Below are 20,422 nucleotides of genomic sequence, written 5' to 3'. Positions count from 1 at the left end.
TCCCCGCGATCTCGTCGCGAGGGGCGGGCCCAGGCGTACTGGGCTAGGGACTCCGGGCTCCTAGGAAGACGGGGAAGTTCTTTGTCAAGCAACAGATGTTCAGGATAAAATTCCCTTTCTCTTCTTCCAGTTAATGGAGAATTGAAAGGAACGAGGCGCTGCCCCTCCCCAACTTCCAGCTGGGCGCCTGAACCCCAGCCCTAGACCTCAACCCCCAAGATGCGCTCTTAAACCAAATTCATCCCCACTTACCCAAACTTGGAGTCTGGTTACAAACACAAGAGGCTGGAAAGAAACCTGGGTGGCTGAGGTCCACTAGAAACGAGGGCGCAAACCCAAATGTTGGGGAGGGCCCAACAAGTAGATATGACGAGGGGCCAGCTAAACTGAGCGGTCCTGTATATGCCAGCTGCCAGGAGTGCAGACCCCAACCTGGCAGATAGTCTCGTTACCTCCCCCGCCAAATCAGGATTTCAGAGGTCCATGTTTCCATTTCTGAACCACGGTAACTCATTTTACAAAAACACTGCGCAATTCAAACAATCTTGCCTATACATTGAATGCTGGGTAATGCTACCAATATAGAGAAGTTCTGTAGAACTTTCTGCAGCCATAAAAATGTTCTATCTCTGGGCTGTCCAATAGTGGGTATTGAGACACTTGATATGTACCTAGTGTAACTAAGGTTTTGAAATTTTAATTTATGTTCAGACTTAAATAGCTACATGTGGCCAGTGGTTGTCATGCTGGATGGTACAGGTCTAGAGCAATGACTCTGTGTCATAGCCTTTTGAGACTCATTGAAAACCAAGGGCCTCCTTCCAGGAAAATGTGCATATAATTACTGACATGAATGTTTGGTTAAAGTTTCAGGATGTTCATGGATTGTCTGAAGGCCTACTCTTGTGCCTCAGGTTCAGCATCCCTAGAAAATTAAGCCTGTGGTTGAAGAGAAGAGCCCCCTGGACAGAGGTACTCCTGGAGCATTTCCTTTATCTTGTTCTGTCTCCCCATCCTGATAGTCTAGAAAAGGTCACTGGGCTGTGCCTCTTGCTCTTGTAAGAAGGATGCCAGGACATTATTGGCATAGATCCAAGTACCTTTTTTATGAGGACTTCTTTCAATCAATTAATGAATAATTATTGTATGCCCATCATGGCCTAATTACTGGCCTGGGTGATGAGGGTACGATGCAGGATAAGACCTTCATGGTGTCTGCAGCTACAGGGTTTGTGAATAGATCATTCATTCATTCATTTATTCATTCAATAAACTAAGCACCTGTTAAATGTCAGGGCTGTGATGGGTACTGGTTTACCAAGTAGCAAATCAGTGTGATAAGTGCTGCGGGGGAGGGCATTCAGTATTATGGGGGTACATCAGAGGGACAGAACCCAGATTTGGGGATCCACTGGGGAAAGCCTCCTAGAGAAAGGGACATCTAAACAGAGACTGAAGGTAGGTGGGTTAAGCCAGACAGCAGGGGTGTGGATATATGAGGGGAGAACAAGGTTCTGTGTGAGCTGGCACAGAGCAGAGGAGTTTGAGGTATTATCCTGGTGATGCTGTACATCCCCATCTGCCCGCAGTGAGATGCAGGGATGTAGTCCTCGGTGCCTCACCAAACCTGAGCTGACTTTTCATGGGACAGGAAGTGTGGTGCTTGATACCAGATGTATTTCCCACCGCCGGTACAGAGGCTTGAATTTCTAGCAATAGAGAAACGTTACTCTGGGTGTATAAGAGCTCTTTATTAAAATGCAAGGGCCCTGAGTAGGTGGCTTTGTACCTTCAGTGCTCATCACACAAGCAGGATGTGAATTGAGTAGGGGGGGAGAAAGAGGAGTGGGAAGAGGTACAGAAAGATCAAGAGGAGGAGGATTAGGAAGGGAATAGGAAAGTGGGTGGGGATTGGAGATAGTCTTTGCTTTGCTTATTCACAGCTTTGCCACAGGCAGGCTGGGCCCCTGGGATTGATCCAGACTCTCAGGATTGAGGACAGCACATCCTTTGCCCTATCCTAGTTGGCGTTCTGCCAGACACTAGTGCTTTCCAATAGTTAGATTGTTCCAGAGGTAATCTTGGCTCCTGTGAGAATCACCAGAGAATTCCAGCACTGCTGTAAACCCGGAAGAGCTTATATAATTTCCCCTGGGATGGCACACACTTTTTCTGTTTCTTTTGATGGAAACTAAAATGTCAAAATAACTATTCTTCCCATCCCCCGCTACTTGTTAAAAGACCTTATTTATTTGGAGTTTAGGTTTTCTTTACCATTTCAAAAACTCGATTTATTTAAAGTAAAACAACAACAACAACAACAACAAAAGAAAACAGCTCACCCACAGTGAGCCCACATCAGGCATCCCAAGTTTTACAACATACACTTGAGAGACAAGCCTGCAAAACATTTAACTTTGAAAACCAATGGGGCTCGCATCCCAAGACCCACAAGACTGGGAGTGAGCTGAGAAACTGCTCTTCAAGGGCTCAAGGGCTCAGGCTCATCAGCTTCTGGGTCCAGCTCAGGAATGGCTGGTTGCACCCAGACTTTAAGTGAAGGGGGTTCACCTCTCTATATGAAAGCATCCCAGAGCACCAGAGTCTCCCAGAAGGGAGCTTTTACACACATGTGGTGCCTGAGTTTTGTGGCTGTGGCCTGGGACTCTCTTGATCACGTGGCTCTGAAGACCAGGGAGCTTGCGACCCTTGTCCCGTGGAACCATAATAATTGGTGTCACAATCATAGGCCCTATCTGGTGCACCAATTTTTGTGGCTACTGCTGGGGAGCACTTCTACATCACCTAGCTCTGGTGGCCAGCAGGACTTACGCTAGTGGGTCCCACAGGACTATGAACAAAGGAGACAGAGTTCTTTTTTTTTTTTTTTTCAATGTTTATTTATTTTTGGGACAGAGAGAGACAGACCATGAACGGGGGAGGGGCAGAGAGAGAGGGAGACACAGAATCGGAAACAGGCTCCAGGCTCTGAGCCATCAGCCCAGAGCCTGACGCGGGGCTCGAACTCACGGACCGCGAGATCGTGACCTGGCTGAAGTCGGACGCTTAACCGACTGCGCCACCCAGGCGCCCCAAGGAGACAGAGTTCTTAACCAGCTGACACCCCAGGGAAGAAGGAGCAAGAGTAGACAGACCCAGAAGCTCAGTCTTTTCTGTGAAAGAGGCGTATTAGCTAATCATCATCAGACTGAGACTTTAGGGGCAACGTTCTAATTAAACAGGCATCTAGGTGCTAACTGCGATCCTTTCCAGAGAACTCTGAGGGTAGGCTCTATCTTTAGTCTCACCTTCTGTTGCAATCCAAAGTGCCAGTGTCTTCCTGGAGGGTGCCCATGTCCGGTGCCCCATTTTGGTGGCTGTTGCCAGGGGACACATTTACATTGCTTGGCTCTGGTGGCCAGTACGGCTTATGCTGGTGATCCCACAGGACTATATATATTTGCACACTTTTTAAAAAATGTTTTTTAATGTTTATTCACTTTTTTTTGAGGGGGGTGTGCAAGCGGGAAGGGGCAGAGAGAGAGGGAGACAGAATCCGAAGCAGGCTCCAGGCTCTGAGCTGTCAGCACAAAGCCTGATGCAGGGCTCGAACTCACGGACCGTGAGACCATGACCTGAGCTGAAGTCAGAGGCTTAACCGACTGAGCCACCCAGTGCCCTATATTTGCATACTTTTAAAAGCTGTTGCCCGAGGGTTTGGTTTCCAGTAAGTCTGAATCTAACTGCTGAGATCCTCCCCCTTTGAGATACTGACAAGTCTTGGTGCATCCTCAACCATTGGGAGTCATTAAATATATAATAGCCTCCTTGGACATGCACAAAGGTTTAAAAGACAACAAAGAACTGAGGCAGGGTTGAGTGATAAGGTTCATCTCCTACACAAGGCTACTCCTTGTGTAGACTGGGAGAGGGGACTGTTTTATCTACTAGATAGAAACCAACACAGGGAATCCGGCAAAATGAAGAAAACAGAAGTATAGGTTCCAAATGAAAGAACAAACTAAAAACTCAGAAAAAGCTGTAGTGAAGTGGAGATAAGGAATTTATACTTATCTCTGATAATGCAAAGTAATGGTCATAAAGATGCTCACCAAATGGGGGAAGAACGGATGATCACAGTGAGAACTTCAACAAAGAGCTGGAAAATGTAAGAAAGTACCAAACAGATGCCACAAAGCTCAAGAATACAATAGATGAACTGAAATATACACTAGAGGGGTCAACGGCAGACTAGATGAAGTAGAAGAAAGAATCAGTCAACTCAAAGACAGAGCAGTGGAATTCACCCAAACAGAGCAGCAAAAAGAAAGAAAGAAAGAAAAAAGAGTAGAAAAGAGTGGAGATCCCTTAAGAGACTTTAGGAACAATGTCAAATAGAGTAACATTTTCATTATCGGTCTCCCAGAAGGAGAAGAGAGAGAAAAAGGGGCAGAAATCTGATTTGAAGAAATAATGGTTGAAGCTTCCCTAACTTGGGGAAAGACATAGATGTCCAGACCCAGGAAGCCCAGAGAATTCCAAATAAGAAGAACCCAAAGAGACCCACACTAAGACACATTACAATCAAAATGTCCAAAGTTAAAGACAAGAAGAGGATATTAAAAGTAGCAACATAAAAACAACATGTTACAGGGGAATCCTCATAAGATTATCAGCATATTTTCCAGCAGGAAAGTAGCAGGCCAGAACGGAGTGCTGGAAAACAAACAAACAAACAAACAAACAAACAAACAGCAAGCCAAAAAAACTTCCAAATGAGAATTTGGAAGTTATCATTCAGAAGTGAAGGAGAGATACGGTGTTTTTCAGACAAACAAAAACTAAAGGAGCTCACCAGTAAACTGGCCTTATAAGAAATGGTAAAGGGCCTTCTTTAAGTTGAAAAGAAAGGATGCTAATTAGTAACAAGAACACACATGAAATCACAAGCCAGCAAGTTTACCAGAGAGAACCCAGAAAAGAGACAGCTAGGTGCCTCCTGGGGTCAGAACCACCTCAAATACTGATCCCAAAAAACTTTGGCAAGGATTATGAGTTTAATGGGATCAGACTGGGGAGCTGTCTTTGACCCAGGACATTGTCTAAAACTATAGAGCAATTAGCTGGCAATTAGTGGTGTCTAAATTTGGTTGTGACCCAGGAAATAGTCAAAGAGAGCTCTCTTTAAACCACTGTCACTCCAGGGTGACAGTGACTGTGTGCATGTCTAAGGCAGCACTTCCAAAGGAGCAATGCCACAGCCTTCACAATGTGGAGGAAGAGGCTTCTCTAAGAGAGTCCAGCCAGTTCCTAAGCAAATAAACAAGCAAACAACAAGAAGACCTGGAGGAGGAAGACGAGTATCTGGAGTTGTGACAGTACGTTATCTAAAATAACCAGTTTTCAAAAAAAAAAAAAAATTACAAGACATTCAGGGGCGCCTGGGTGGCTCATTCAGTTGAGTGTCTGGCTCTTGATTTCGGCTCAGGTCATGATCCCAGGGTGGTGGGATCGAGCCCTGCATTGGGCTCTGTGTTGAGCATGGAGTATGCTTGGGATTCTCTCTCTTCCCCCACCCTCCAGCCCCTCTCCCCTGTTTGCACTCTCTCTCTCTCTAAAATAAAAAAAAAAAATTAAAAAATTTTTAATGTCTATTTATTTATATAGAGAGACAGAGCATGAGCAGGGGAGGGGCAGAGAGAGAGGGAGACACAGAATCTGAAGCAGGCTCCAGGCTCTGAGCTGTCAGCACAGAGCCCGACGCGGGACTCGAACTCACAGACCACGAGATCATGACCTGAGCTGAAGTTGGACACTCAACCAACTGAGCCACCCAGGTGCCCCTAATTTTTTTTTAATTTAAAAATTATAAGACATTCAAAGAAATATGAAAATATGACCCATATACAGGGAAAAAAATATAGGCAACAGAAATGGCCACTGAGAGGAACCATATCCTGTAGCCAATCAACCAGGAATCCTGTATCCAGCAAAGCTGCCTCTCAAAAGTGATAATGAAATAAAGGCATGCCCAGATAGGTAAAAATAGAGAATTCATTGCTAGTGGATTTACCTTACAAGAAACATTAAAGGAAGTTCTTCAGGCAAAAAGCAAATGACTTAAGACAACAATTCAAATACACACACACGTGCACACACACACACACACACACACACACCCCTACATGAGCATCAGTAAAGATAATAATGTAATTATAAAAGACAGTATAAATGCATATTTCTTCTCACAACTGATTTTAAAATGTGTATGTAAAATATGTGTCCAGTTGTATTGTTAGGCCTATGACATATAGATATGTAACATATTTGGCAAACAATATAAAGGCAGTGAGTAGGAACAAAGCTATATTGGGCTATATTAGACCAGGTGATAAATCAAATCCATAGGACAAATGAAAAGAACCAGAAATGGCAAATAAAAGGTAAACATAACAAAAGCTACAAATATATGTTTGTTCTTTCTTTTCTCAGCTCCTTTAAAAGACATAAAATGATACAAAGTAATAATTATAACAATGTATTGTTGAGTTTGTAACATATATATAGATGTAATACATGTAAAAATAATAGCCCAAGGTGGGGGAAGAGAACGGTTATATAGAATTAACATTTCTATATTTCATTGGAATTAATATCTAAAGTAGATTCTAATGAGTTAAGATGTATAACATAAGCCTTAGCACAAGGACTAAGGAAGTAGCTCAAAAAATATATGGGGAAAAAAATCATTAAAGGACTGAAAATGTTCATTAGAAAACATTCACTTAATGCAAAAGAAAGCAGTAAAAGAGGACTAGAGAAACAAAAAAGACAGAAGGAAAACATCACCAGCTAGAAATCTGGCTGAACACACAGAAACAAAATGCACCAGAAATGGTTCACCTGAAAGGATAAATATATAAGACATTTTTCTTATCATTTAAAAGATAAAAAATGTACCTGATGGCTCAAACAAACATAATAACAATGTATTTTGGGGTTTATAACATGCATACGTGAAGCCTATAATAACAACTGTATGTAGGATATAGGACCCGAGAAGAGAAATGGAAGTCCACTGTTCCAAGGTTCTTATATTACACATGAAGTGGTGTATTATCACTTGATGTAGACCATGATATATTAAAGATTATGCTGTAAGGCTTAATTCCAGTGGAGTAGGAATTAATCTGAGCCATTTTGCTAATGTTTCTGCATCGTAAACATGACCCCTAATCAAGTCATGAAACACACTCCATCGTAGTATTGCCTTGAAACCAAGGGTCTGAGAAACTTGGGTGCAAGTTTTACAACTTTGTACCATCATTTATTGGGACTCCTGGAGGAGTCTGCCTCCATGTAGCAAGAATATATATGGCTACATGACTGGCGAGGTGCCCTTTGGGGCTGCTTATTTCTGAGGAGTTCTGTATACACACAGTGGTTCCTGATCCAAGAGATAAATTGTATTCGGCTGTGGTCCTTATAGAAAGCAGGGCAATAGAAGACCCTTCTGACCTTTCCAGACCCATCACTATGATGTGAAGCATGCATGTCTTTTCTTTAATGTTGTTATGTACACACACACACACACACACACACACACACCATAGCTATGTAAATATTGTAATTTTTGGTTCCATGAGTCTTAATCTTTAGCAGTCAACTCTTCAACTTCCATTGTTAATGTGAAGTATACTCTAAACCCTAAAGCAACACAAAACCGTGAAAGCAAAGAGTTAAATGATCCAACAAAGGTCATAGAATAGTCATAAAAAGTACTCAACGGTGACACCTGGGTGGCACAGTCAGTTAGGCATCCAACTTTGGCTCAGGTCATGATCTCGTGGTCCATAGGTTTGAGCCCCACGTTGGGGTCTGTGCTATCAACTCAGAGCCTTTGGTTTCTGTTTCTGGAGCCTGCTTTGGTTTCTGTGTCTCCCACTCTCCCTGCCCCTCCCAATGTCACATTCTCTCTCTCTCTCTCAAAAATAAATAAACATTAAAAAAAAATGTTTAAGTACTCAATTAATCCCAAAGCAGGCAGATAAAAGAGTAAAAAGAGAACCTGGAACAGAAGAGACAAATAGAAACAAATAGCAAGATGATAGACTCAAACTTAACCATGTTAATGATCTTATTAAAGGTAATTTGTGTAAATACTCCAGTTTAAAAGGCAGAGATTGTCAAATTATGTAAAAAAGCAATACCCACCTATATGCCGCCTACAAGAAATGAATCTTAAATATAAAGACACAAATAGGTTAAAAGTAAAAGGATAGAAAAAAATAGACCATGCTGATGCTTATCAAAAGGACGTTGGAGTGACTATATTTATATCAGATAAAGTATATTTCAGAACAAAGAATATTGCCAAGAGTAAAGAAAGTCCTTTCACAATCACATAGGGGTCAGATAGGCAAGCGAGCCTAACAATCCTAAATGTTTATGTACCTAACAGCAAAATTTTAAAATAAATGGAGAAAAAAATTGACAAATACACAATTATAGTCAAAAACTTTTTAAAAATTCTCCCTCAATAGCTAATGGAACAATAGGCATAAAATCAGCAAAAATATAGTAGATTTGAAACTCTAGCAATACTTGACCTGATTGATGTTTAAAAGAAAACAACAACAACAACAACACCCAGGGTACCTGAGGGGCTCAGTCAGTTAAATGGTTAAGCAAGCATCCTACAACGGCTCAGGTCATGATCTCGAGGTTCGTGGGTTCAAGCCCTGCATCTGGCTCTGTGCTGACAACCCAGAGCCTGGAGACTGCTTCAGATTCTATCTCCATCTTTCTCTTTCCCTTCTCTGCTCATGCGCTCTCTCTCTCTCTCTCTCTCTCAAATATAAACATTAAACAATAACAAAAAAAGTAAAATAAATAAATTAAAAAATGACCCAACAACAGCAGAATACACATTATTCTCAAGTGTACAAAATTTACTAAGAAAATCTTCTGGCCCATAAAACAAGTCTCAATAAATTTAAACGGATTCAACTAATATAAAGTGTATCCTTGAGGTGGATGGACTGTTACTACCAACCTTGGATTTCACCGTCACAGCAAACTAGTCGGGGAAAGACAATCAAAGACAGGCAATCAAAAACTAGCCCCTCTCAGGGTTTCCTGTTTCAGCTTCAACAAGTAAAGAGCTTGGAGGTGGTCCCTCCTGACTTTACAACAAGAAGAAAAGCTGAAGAAGAGAGAGAGATCGCCCCCTCACCCCTTGCCTGCATGCACACACCAAAGAAAGACCATATGAGGATACAGCAAGAAGGTGGCTGTCTGCAATCCAGGAAGAGTCTTCACCAGATGCCAGCCATGCTGGCAGCCTGATCCTGGACGTCCAGCCTCGAAAAAGTGGGAAAATACAGTTCTGTGGTTAAAGCCACGCAGCCTGTGCTGGTTTGTAATGGCAGCCTGAGCAGACCTGGCATAACCTGTCAACCTGTCAGTTGTATCTCATGCTTGTCCACGGCCCTAGGTTGTTTGTAGATAGGGAAGAGGATGCCTGTCAAAAGGGAAGAGCCTGAAAATGCAAGAAAGTGTGGGTAACTGATGAAGCAAAGTCCTCAATCACTAGAACCCTTTGGAGATTAGGTGAAAGCTAGAGACTCTCACCTAAAGATTGACATAAGGGCAAAAATCTGCATTAGTTTGAGAAGAATCTTGTATCGTCTGGAGTGCCTCGTGGACTCTGCTTGATCCCCTGAACAGAGCTTTTAAAGAGCCTCTGTCCTGGGGAAACCTGTTGATTGGGACCAAGAGCTTTGGAGGAAGATTGGAGCAGAGCGGGGTGGGGGGTGGGGTGGGGGGTTCATAGGACACAAGGAGGCAGGGAGACAGTTGGAGAAGGAGGAATGCCAGTCCTTGGATCTCACATGTTAGGAGTCAATTCCACAGAGTGTGTGAGGAAGGGAGCAGAGATGCTTGGGCATGAAAAAGATCGAAAAGGTTAAGATCTACTCAAATTAGGGAAAAGGATGAGGAAATTAGTAGGAATTAGAAAAAGAAATCCAGGGTTTTAAGGATAGCCAGCTGGGGGTGGGATTACATATAATACTATTATTATATGACTGCTATAGAATCCTTCAGCCTGATGTGTGATTTCACCAGCTTTGTGAAGCAGGTGTGAGCAACAGCAGCACTTGTGGCAGAAAAAAAGTGGATGTGCGATTTATTGCAAATTGAGGATTGGCAAGGAGAATGCAGGGATACAGTTGCTATATAAACTAGGGCTGATTTTAAATGAGAGTCTCACTACAAAATGTTGGATAAGGAAGCGAGAAAAGAAAGAAAGAGGGAGGGAGGGGGAAGGAGAGAGAGGGGGAGTGAGAGAGGGAGGGAGAGAGGGAGGGAGAGAGGGAAGGGAGGAAGGAAAGAAAGGGAGGAAGGGGAGAGGAGGGGACTGGAGGGGAAAGGAAGGGAAGGGAAGAAATGAAGAAAGAAAAAAATGAAAAAAGAAAAGAAAAGAAAGAAGAAAAAAGAAAAGAAAAAAGAAAAGAAAAAGTCCTTTTAGTCTTTGGAAGAATTAGCGTTAGGTATGCTTGGCCTGCCTTGGGGCATTGAATTTCTTTTTCTGAATGTATGAAATTTGATACCCTGTTACTAGGAATTTAGAAAAAGTTCTCTTTTGTTTGTTCAAGGGTTGTCACTAAGCCCTGTAGGTCGGAAGTTGCTTGGGTGCACTCCTCTGCTCCCAGTTTCCCCAGCCCTTGTCTCTGGGGGAGGGAGCTCTACAGTATCTTGGCTCCAGCAGAGGAGCTAGAAACAGGGTTCTTCTAAACTTTGGGGCTGGTGAACAGGATATTGTAGAAATAGAGTACTGAAGACCTTATCTGCAAAAAGAACCCAAAAAGCATTCAGAATTGTTACTGACAAACCAAAGGATAATCAAACAAAGTATTTTTTCTCCCTTATGAAAAATTATGCAAGTAACACATGTTCTTATAGAATAACTATAAATGCAGATAAACAAAAAATGCAAATCATCTCAAATTCTATCATCCAGAAATAACCATGTCAGCATCTTGTTGTATATTAGACCTGACACTTTCATTTGCAGGTACAAACATTTATGTTTTATGAAAATGGTCTCATATTATATACAATGTGCTGCATTCCTTCTGTAACTTATCAGTCTACTGTGAACATTTCAAGTCCGTATACATCTACACAACATTCCTCATGGCTGCATGATATCGGTCCATTCTTCAATTGTTGGATGCACTGCAATTGTATCATCTATTGACACAATGATGCTATGTAGTGAGCAACTGATAAAATTGCAGTGGCATACCAGAATAAACATTTGTTTGGTTTGCAAGATTGGGGGGGGGGGTTCAGCTGATCTGGACTCAGCTTGGCTGTTCTCCATTGGGCACACTTACACCTTTGCAGCCAACTGCCTGCTGGTTGAGCAGTCCTCCTCATTTTGACCTGCTCATGTCTGTGACTGGCTGGCTACTGGCTTCTTTAGGATGCTCATGGCTTGGACAGCCAGGGCACTTCTGGTCTGTTCCAGGTAGTAATCCTCCAGGAGGCTAGCCCAAGCATGTTCTCATGGCTGTTCAGAGGAGCAACGTCTAAGCAGAAATGTGCAAGCACTTTTGCAAGCCTCTGCTTGTGGCATATTTGCTCACATCCTGTTGGCCAAAGCAGGCCATGTGGCCAACTGCACAGAGTAGAATGGCTCAGCACAATTATGGGCAAATGGTGTGGAAGGCAACTGCACAGGGAAGGATGAACAATTGGGGGACTTTTTTTTATAGTAAATTCTTATACAAATATTTTTGAGTGTTATCTGATCCATTCTATGGAACAAATTCCTACCAGTAGAATTGCTAGGTATATCCTTTTCTGAAGACTCTGAAGATAAACTATCAAACTGCTGTCCAGAAAGGTGTACCAGTTTACATTACCATGAACAGCAAGTGACAGAGCAGATTTCTCAATGACCATGACGTATAAAAAAAAAAAATTATGCAAACTATGGATACTCTAGGAGTCTGTGCTCTAGTTGCATGATGTACCCCAAAGGTTCAGAGACATAAACCAAGAAAAACAAGGTCACCTTGGAAATCCCAAGAGAGGTATATCAGTGTGGTCCTTTGGAAATGCATGCCTCCCCTATTCTTTCCTGAAGAAGTGTTGGAAAAACTTGAAACAAACAAACAAACAAATGAAACACCCACAAAAAGAACAACAGCAACGTCAACAACAAAAGAAGTCTGGGACAATGTTGAGGGACAGAGAGGGTAACCACCTATCCTGGTGTTCGTGGAGACATCTTGGTTTACCCTGTTGTCCTGGCTTAACTATTTAAAAAAAATTTTTTTTTCAACGTTTATTTATTTTTGGGACAGAGAGAGACAGAGCATGAATGGGGGAGGGGCAGAGAGAGGGAGACACAGAATCGGAAACAGGCTCCAGGCTCTGAGCCATCAGCCCAGAGCCTGACGCGGGGCTCGAACTCACGGACCGTGAGATCGTGACCTGGCTGAAGTCGGACGCTTAACCGACTGCGCCACCCAGGCGCCCCTGTCCTGGCTTAACTATTAACTGAGCCCCCTTTCACTCTCAAAAGTTTCCCATTTTGGACCACAGATTATGTGACGCTCAGGTAAAAGTCACCTTAACTAAAATCGTTCCCTTTGATTTCAAACTCTTTCATGCAACTCATGATATTTTGGGTTTTGTTTCTTTGTGGTTCTGTGTCAGACACTACTGGGCACTGATGATCCAATAGTGAGGAAAATCAGACATGGTCCCTGCTTTCAGTCTGATGGGGGAAAAATATTGATGGAATAATCACAGAAATCATGTACAACTGCAGCAGTGGTGAGTGCTACAAGGGAGAAGTCCATGGCTCTAAGAGCATTTGTGTGGCAGAGAGATTTGATCTTGCAAAGGTCAGGGGTGAATCCAAGGGGAGGTAATGCTCTAGCTGAGACGGGAAGGATACTTCGTATTTCCTCAGGGAGGAAGCATTCCTGGGGATGTACCAGACTCTGAACAAAGGAAGCAGGTACAGACAAGGGTGTGAAAGAAGACTCATGTAGCTGCAGTGGAGAGAAGCAGGGGAACTTGGAGTGAGATCAGACTGCAGAGTCTACCCAGCATGCCCTATACCTTTCTCCTTTCACAACAGAACCCCCACTTTGTTCAGGAATCTAGACATCCCCCAACACAGTCTTCTGCCTCAGGGGACACTAACTTCACTCCCAGTTCAAGGGGGGTGAACCCCTTCCCAGTTAGTGGTTTACTTATCAGCTTGTGCCCTGATTCTTGCAAGTGAGAAGAGAAGGAAAGTTTCCTGTGGACTTCCAAGAGAAGTGTCCTTGCTCCTAAGAGTGAGTCAAAAGAAAAGTGGGTCCTTAATTGTCCCTCTGAATTTTGTCAAACCTGAATGTGAAGCCTGGGGCAGCTTCAGCCATCCTCTCCTCCTGAAGATGAAGCTGTCACCAAGGATGGAGGAGACATGTGGAAAGAACCTTTTTCCTTGACATAGGCTGAGTTGCTGAATTAACTTGTCCTGAAGGCCACCCTACCTCAGGAATTCCTGTTATATGGGCTATATAATTCCTGAGATTCCTTACTGAGTTCAAGTTTCTCTTACTTGTGGTCAAAACAGCATAACAATAAAGAAGGGGACAGACCATGTCTCTTATTTGTGTTGGAGGCTATGTTAAGGATTGGGTTTTTTTTTTTTTCTGCCTTTATGCTGAGATCAGTTGGAAGCCATTAGAGAGTTTTAATCAGAGAGCATGATCCATAGTTTCATTTTGCAAAAGGTTACTTTTGCTGCTGCATGGAGAGATTCTAGGGGTGTCTGGGTAACTCAATCAGTTAAGTGTGAGAAAGTCTAAAGGGACAAGAGTGGATGCAAGGAGGCCATTTAGCAGGCCTTTCCTTTGGGTAGAGAATATGGAGCATTTTCTTGAGCCCTGCGCTTAGGATGGGAAGCGACAGAATGAATATCATGTAATCAACATCACTAAAATTCAATTTTGATGTTGCTGTCCTTAACAATATCTCAAGGGGCCAATAAAATACGCCAATACAGAATGGCCTCCTTTCAAGGGCCAGAACTTTGGGTGAACTCGGCACTGCCTTGAGGTGCCCTGGGTCTCACCTTCTTCAAGGGATAGCCCTAGAGATGACATGTGTGAAATGGTAGCGTGGATAGTAGGTGGTGATAAAAGATGGAGGTGGGGGAGAGGGGGCAGAAATATTTCAGAAACAGTGTTTCGGTGAAAGAATAAATTGAACCAATAAAGGAGAGACAAAGAGAGATGTTGAAGATGACCCTCAGATTTCTGTGCAAAAGGAGGAAATGGTGGTGCCATTAGACAATATAGAAAATTCTGGAAGAGGCCCCAGTTGGGGGTAGAGGTCCATTTGGAGTTCAGTTTGGACATGCTAAGTTGGATGTACCTTTGGATATTCAAAGGGAGATTTTGAGATAGTGAGGTATGGTGCTCAGCAGATAGATTGGGTTGGAGCTATTAATACTTTCATCATTCACATTTTAGGAATTAATTGAAACTGTGGACATTGAAATGGCTTTGGGAGAGAAGAGATATAGAAAAGAAGAGGCATAGGGCCAGGCCTGGAAGATAATGGCAGAGGAAGATGAGGCCTGCAAAGACCATGGATAGACCTTTGTCAGAGAGGCAGAAAGAGAGCAGAAATGTGGTGTGTTATAGAAACAAGGGACTAGCGTATTTAAGAAAACAGATAGTTTCCAAAGGCTCTGATAATTGCTGAAAAGTCAAAGAGGAAGTATAACCACTAGTCTCCAAAGATGCCCGTCCACACCCCCACCCCACCAATGAAGGATGCCTCCTGAAATTCATACCTTTGTGTAGTATCCTTCACATTGAATGAGGGTTGTCTGCGTTCAACCAATAAACTGCACAGAAGGGACACTATGTGACTTTTGAGACTAGGTCATGTGAATCCTTGCAGTGTTTCTTGAACTCTTGAAACGCCTACTCAGAGGAAGGCCAGCCACCAAGTGAAAAGTCCGTTTATCCTTAGACCATCATGTTGTGAAGAAGTCCAAACTAACTGTGAAATGCTTTATGGAAGAGAAAGGGAGAGAGAGAGAGAGAGAGAGAGACCAAGAAGAGAGAGAGATGCCTGGCCAATCCCCAGTTAATCTAGCTATTCTAGCCTGGGTACCAGACATATGAGGAAAGAAGCCATCTTGAATGTCAAGATGATTCCAACCCTTTGAGTGACCCCAAGTGAGAAGTTCCCAGTTGATCCCAGTCAATCCACAGGACCATGAGGGAGAAAAATAAATTCTTGTTTTAACCTCCTAAATTTTATACTGGAACAAAATAGAAATTGAAAAAAAAAAGTCTGTTTGATTTGGTGGTATGGAAGTCATTACTTTTTCTAGGAGCAACAGGGGCAGAAGCCAGATCTGAGTGGGTTAAAGTGTGGGTAGAAGCTAAAAAAAATTAAGAAAGTGAAGACAGCCACTTTCAGGAAACATTTGGCTGTGGATGGGGAGGAGATAGAAAGGTTGATAGATGGAAGAGGATGTGAGATGAGGAAGAGTTTTTCTAAAAGTGGTCTCTACCACATCCTGTTTAAAAAGCACTATCTATGAAGTACTTTACTAAAAATAAGGCTGAACCCAAATCTAATGAAATTTCTTCTTCTGTTGTCTTTTTTAAAAAACATTTTTCTTTATTTTTGGGAGACAGAGAGAGACAGAGTGTGAGCAGGGGAGGGGCAGAGAAAGAGGAAGACACAGAATCTGAAGCAGGCTCCAGGCTCTGAGCTGTTAGCACAGAGCCTGACGTGGGGCTCAAAGCCATGAACCGTGAGATCATGACCTGAGCTGAAGTTGGACGCTTAACCAACTGAGCCACCCAGGCACCCCAATCTAATGAAATTTCTTTTTTATTTTTTTTTATTTATTTTTTAAAAATTTTTTAACATTTATTTATTTTTGAGACAGAGAAAGACAAGAGCATGAACAGGGGAGGGGCAGAGAGAGAGGGAGACACAGAATCTGAAACAGGCTTCAGGCTCTGAGCTGTCAGCACAGAGCCTGATGCGGGGCTCTATCTCACGGACCATGAGATCATGACCTGAGCCGAAGTCGGACGCTTAACTGATCAAGCCACCCAGGCGCCCCAATCTAATGAAATTTCTTGATGTAATTACCACTTTACCAGAAATGTGAGGAATAGAGACACAAGTTATCAACACTGTAAGGATATGATTAGCCAAATCAAGAATTTGGGATAATCTACATAACAAATGGCCCACAAAATCAACCTTTTAAAAAAATAAAGGCAAGGAGACTACTATAGGATGAAAACAACTTGAAACACAACAATGAGATACAATATGGGAATCTTGACTGAATCTTGATTTTGAACAAACCAACTTATAAAGACATCTTGAGATAGTTGGGAAAATGGAACATGGATTGTATGTTAGGTGATTAATATCACTGTCAATTATTTAGCTGTAGTAATTGGTAGATGTTATGTTTTTGAAATATGCCCTTATCATCTGGAGTTGCATATTGTGATCACTTGATATGTGAGATTGGCTTTAAAATACATCCATAAAACGGTAGTAATTGTTGAGGCTGGGTGATGGGTACGTGGTGGTTCATTAAACTAGTTTCTCTGTTTTTTAATATATTTGGAAATTTCCATAATCATAAATGTTAAAAGCTGTATTGAACATATTCTTCATTTTATTAAGGATTTATAGGCAACAATCAGGTGAACATTCAAGTGTGGTATCCAAATGTAGAACATGTCCTTATGGATGCAATTATTCTCTAAGTTGGATATTGGAGAGGGCCCCACACTAATTTGTTACTCTAGTGATGCTCTATAATGGGAAAGGAAAGCCAAGGGAAGAGTTCAGTTAAGAGAATATGACTAAGAACACAGGTGAGAGGAGGCACATGAAAGTATAAGGCTCTGAGAAGGAAGGCCGGGTGGGATCCAGAGTCAAGGTGAAGGATGGGGCCAGAGAAGACTGGTGTGTGTGTGTGTGTGTGTGTGTGTGTGTGTGTGTGTGTGTTGGTATCTAGAGGAGGAGAGAATTCTCATTTGGTAGCATCTAAATCTTCAGAGAATTAGGGGATTGCTACAAGGTTGTATGATTGGTAATTAGGAAATTGTAATTTGAAGAGAGTAGAAGAGATTTGACAACACTATTGAGGTGCATGAGGAGTGAGTTTCCTGGGGGAACAGAGTAGAATTGTAGGGCACAGAATTGCAAGGATGTTTAGAATAAAACAATGGACTGGATACTCTAAATTGGACAAGGAGAGCAATGGAAGGAGAATGCCAATTTACTGGGAGAAAAAAAGGAGCCTTGCTAGTCTGACTACACACAAATAGCCTTGAAGAATGAACCCACCTTCAGGGATTTGGACCCAGGAAGCATGGGATGCATTAAAGCAGGTACAGGTAGTTCGTGGACATAGTTTGAGAAATACTGCCCTGGTGGCTGGAAAGGGGGTGGAACCAGCTTGGGGCAGGAGGTAGGTCATGTTGTAATGGGGAAGCCTGGTGGACAGAACTTGGGTCTGCTGGTTGTTTTAGGGAGCTCTGTGGCTTTCTTGGCCCAAAGGATTCCAGTTTGTCCCAGAGTCCTGGGAAGGGCTCAAACACAAAGATGGGTGGCCTTCAAAGTAACCCTGTCTGCGTTTGCCCCATGGGCTTCTCATCTTTGGACTATATGACTACTGGGGGTCTTGTTGTTTGTTGTTTGTTTTTGCAACTTTTGATTCTAGAAACAAAAATGGGCTTTCAGAATCAACCAACCAGCCAGCCAACACCGTTGCAGTTGGCACATTTGGGCTAATTGTCTTCCCTTTCATTTAGACTTATTTCCCACTGAGTATGAGGTAGTGCTTTCAAGTAAATCTTTGGTAATTCCCAGGCATAAAGCAATTGCCTTCATTTCCCAGCGGGACATACTAAAGTGGGCTCATTTGTGGAAAGAACAGGAATAGCAGTTTTTACAGCTTCAGGCCTGTAAGAAAACTGCTTTTTCCCCCTGACAATCATAATCCACTCATGCTTTAAAAACGCATTTCAAAATCAAAAGGACTCCGAGAGTCTGGAATGTACTAGGAGGATGTATTAAGACTCGTCTGATTAGCCAATTTATTTATAACCTAGATAAACTTACCTCTTGTTTTCTCTTCTTTCATAACTTCCTTAACCTCAGACCTGTGAGTCGCCTGGATGTCAAAGAACTATGCCTGTCTTGAATTAACAGAATTAACAGGAGTACAGAGAGAATTGCTTTCTCTTTTCCTCGTCTCCACCGTGATTCTCTGATTTGAATTTGCAGTGGCAGAATAAAAGAGAGGTGAGGCGGGTGCTCCGGAGAGGAGGCACAGCCCGAATAAAGACCTGAAGGCCAGCAGGTCATGGGGCCACTGTGTGGACGGCCTGGCTGAAGTAGAACAGAAACAAGACTGCTCGGTGTGGGCAAGCTGGCTTAGGGAGGCTGAGCGGAGGGGCTTTGAGTGGTGCCTGGGGAAATCCTAAGCCATTTAAATGAGCCATTTCAATTTGACAGACAAATTGGTATTTTAAGAAGATTTACGAGGCAGTGATGTACAGAATGAGGTACAGTGGGTGGGGGCAACAGGAGTGGAATGAGAACGAAGCTAGGAGAATAAGGATTCTGCTTTGAGTTGGCAAACATTTATTGAGCACCTACTGTGTACCTTACCTTGTGCCAGGTACCATAGTCAAGCATGCTCCCTCTCAGTGACAAGAACCAGCATCTACCCTTTTGTCCAAGCCCAAATCCTAGTATCCTTCTTCATACCTTCCTCTCCTTTTCCCACCAGTCTAGCAGGTTGATCTGTCAACTCCATGCCTCTTACAAGGCGTCTTCTACCTTATCTCCGCTCCCTGTATCTTCTTCCGCAGCTGCCAGTGCCTCTGGCCTGTGGACCTCTGTGCCTCCAGCCTCCTCTCTCACTCCTCCACCTGGCAGCTGTTGGGGGGTGACAATGGCCTTCTTAAAACACAGCAAATCAAAAAAAAAAAAAAGGGGCGCCTGGGTGGCGCAGTCAGTTAAGCGTCCGACTTCAGCCAGGTCACGATCTCGCGGTCCGTGAGTTTGAGCCCCGCGTCAGGCTCTGGGCTGATGGCTCAGAGCCTGGAGCCTGCTTCCGATTCTGTGTCTCCCTCTCTCTCTGCCCCTCCCCCGTTCATGCTCTGTCTCTCTCTGTCCCAAAAATAAATAAACGTTGAAAAAAAAAATTAAAAAAAAAAAAAAACAAAAAAAAACCACAGCAAATCAGGCTGCCTCCCCCAGCAGAAACCCTTCAGTGGGCTCTTTGCCTTTAAGGTCAAGTCCAAATTCCGCAGCGGAACCAGGAGGCCCCTTGATAGCTGGGTCCTGCTTAGCTCTCCTTCCTTCCTTCCTTGGGCTCGTGACACCCCACCTTGAACCTCAGGATGTGGCCATGCAAAGATGCTTGAAGTACCTCCAAGGGGCCACTTTCTTTCTCGTCTTCCTTGTGATGATAATATTCTCCGTTCTACCCCTCTTCTTTGACTTATTCCTCAAGAATTCATTTAGGGATCCCTTCCTTCCAGAAGCTCTTTCTGGCCTGCAGGTGCCTCCTGGGTGCTTCCAGAGACCTGTCTCTATGGCTATTCTCGGGCTTACTGCAGCATGCTGTCACTGGCCCTCTCTTCTCAGCACTCGAGTTTCACGAGGGCAGGGCCTGCACCTTCCTCCCCACCCAGCACTTTCCTGACACATAAAAGATTCTTAGAAGATATTCATCAAATGGAAATAGATGAATTCATAAGAACCTGGGTGGCAGGGAGCAGGGGGAGTTGGTCCCATTTTATAGATAAAGAAGCTGAGGCTCACTCAGAGAGTGATTCAGTAATTTGTCGAAGGCTTCTCAGCTTAGCCTAGAATCCAGTTCAGGGTTGCTGCATTCTTATCTGGGGCTTTTTCTTCTTCCTTGCAGTCACAGAATGGAGATCATTAAAGGAAAGTGTCCCCTGTAGTGGCTTCAGTGCTGGCTGATCATTCAGAAAACTTTCAGTGGGGCCACTGGGGGACTGAGTATGACAACAGACGAAGAGGTTTTGATATATTAGTTAGGGATTTCATAAACTGGAGTATTATTAGCTTTGGAGATTGCGAAAGGCTAGGAGTCCAAATGAGCAATTTTCCAACATAATTTGAACATTTATTTCACTGGAGTTATTATTCACAACACAAATCCTCCCTGTTTCTGAAAAGCCGAAGGATATGGTTGCATATGTTCATTGCTGGGGTTTTTTTCCCCCTCACTCCCATAAATGCTCTTTGCCTAGCATTTTTTTTTTTTTTGATTGACTGGAAGAACTGCATTGCAGAATGATAGATATTGTTC

General features: G+C 43.1%; 1 long non-coding RNA gene across 1 annotated transcript in view; it reads left to right on the top strand.

Annotated features, from left to right (window-relative positions):
- Positions 1 to 871: 871 nt before the first annotated feature.
- Positions 872 to 20,422, top strand: part of LOC124505760 (uncharacterized) — a 95,670-nt gene continuing 76,119 nt past the window's right edge. Inside the window, exon 1 of the long non-coding RNA XR_006960707.1 lies at positions 872 to 972. This is a non-coding gene — a long non-coding RNA (uncharacterized LOC124505760). The remainder of the gene's footprint in view (positions 973 to 20,422) is intronic.

This window comes from Lynx rufus, unplaced genomic scaffold (assembly GCF_022079265.1).
Source record: "Lynx rufus isolate CCGP_SWC_20201006 ecotype Redwood Valley unplaced genomic scaffold, mLynRuf1.p SCAF_9, whole genome shotgun sequence".
Classification (NCBI taxonomy): Eukaryota; Metazoa; Chordata; class Mammalia; order Carnivora; family Felidae; genus Lynx; species Lynx rufus.
The sequence above is the reverse complement of the archived record's forward strand: the minus strand, read 5'-3'. Positions and strand labels throughout refer to the sequence as shown.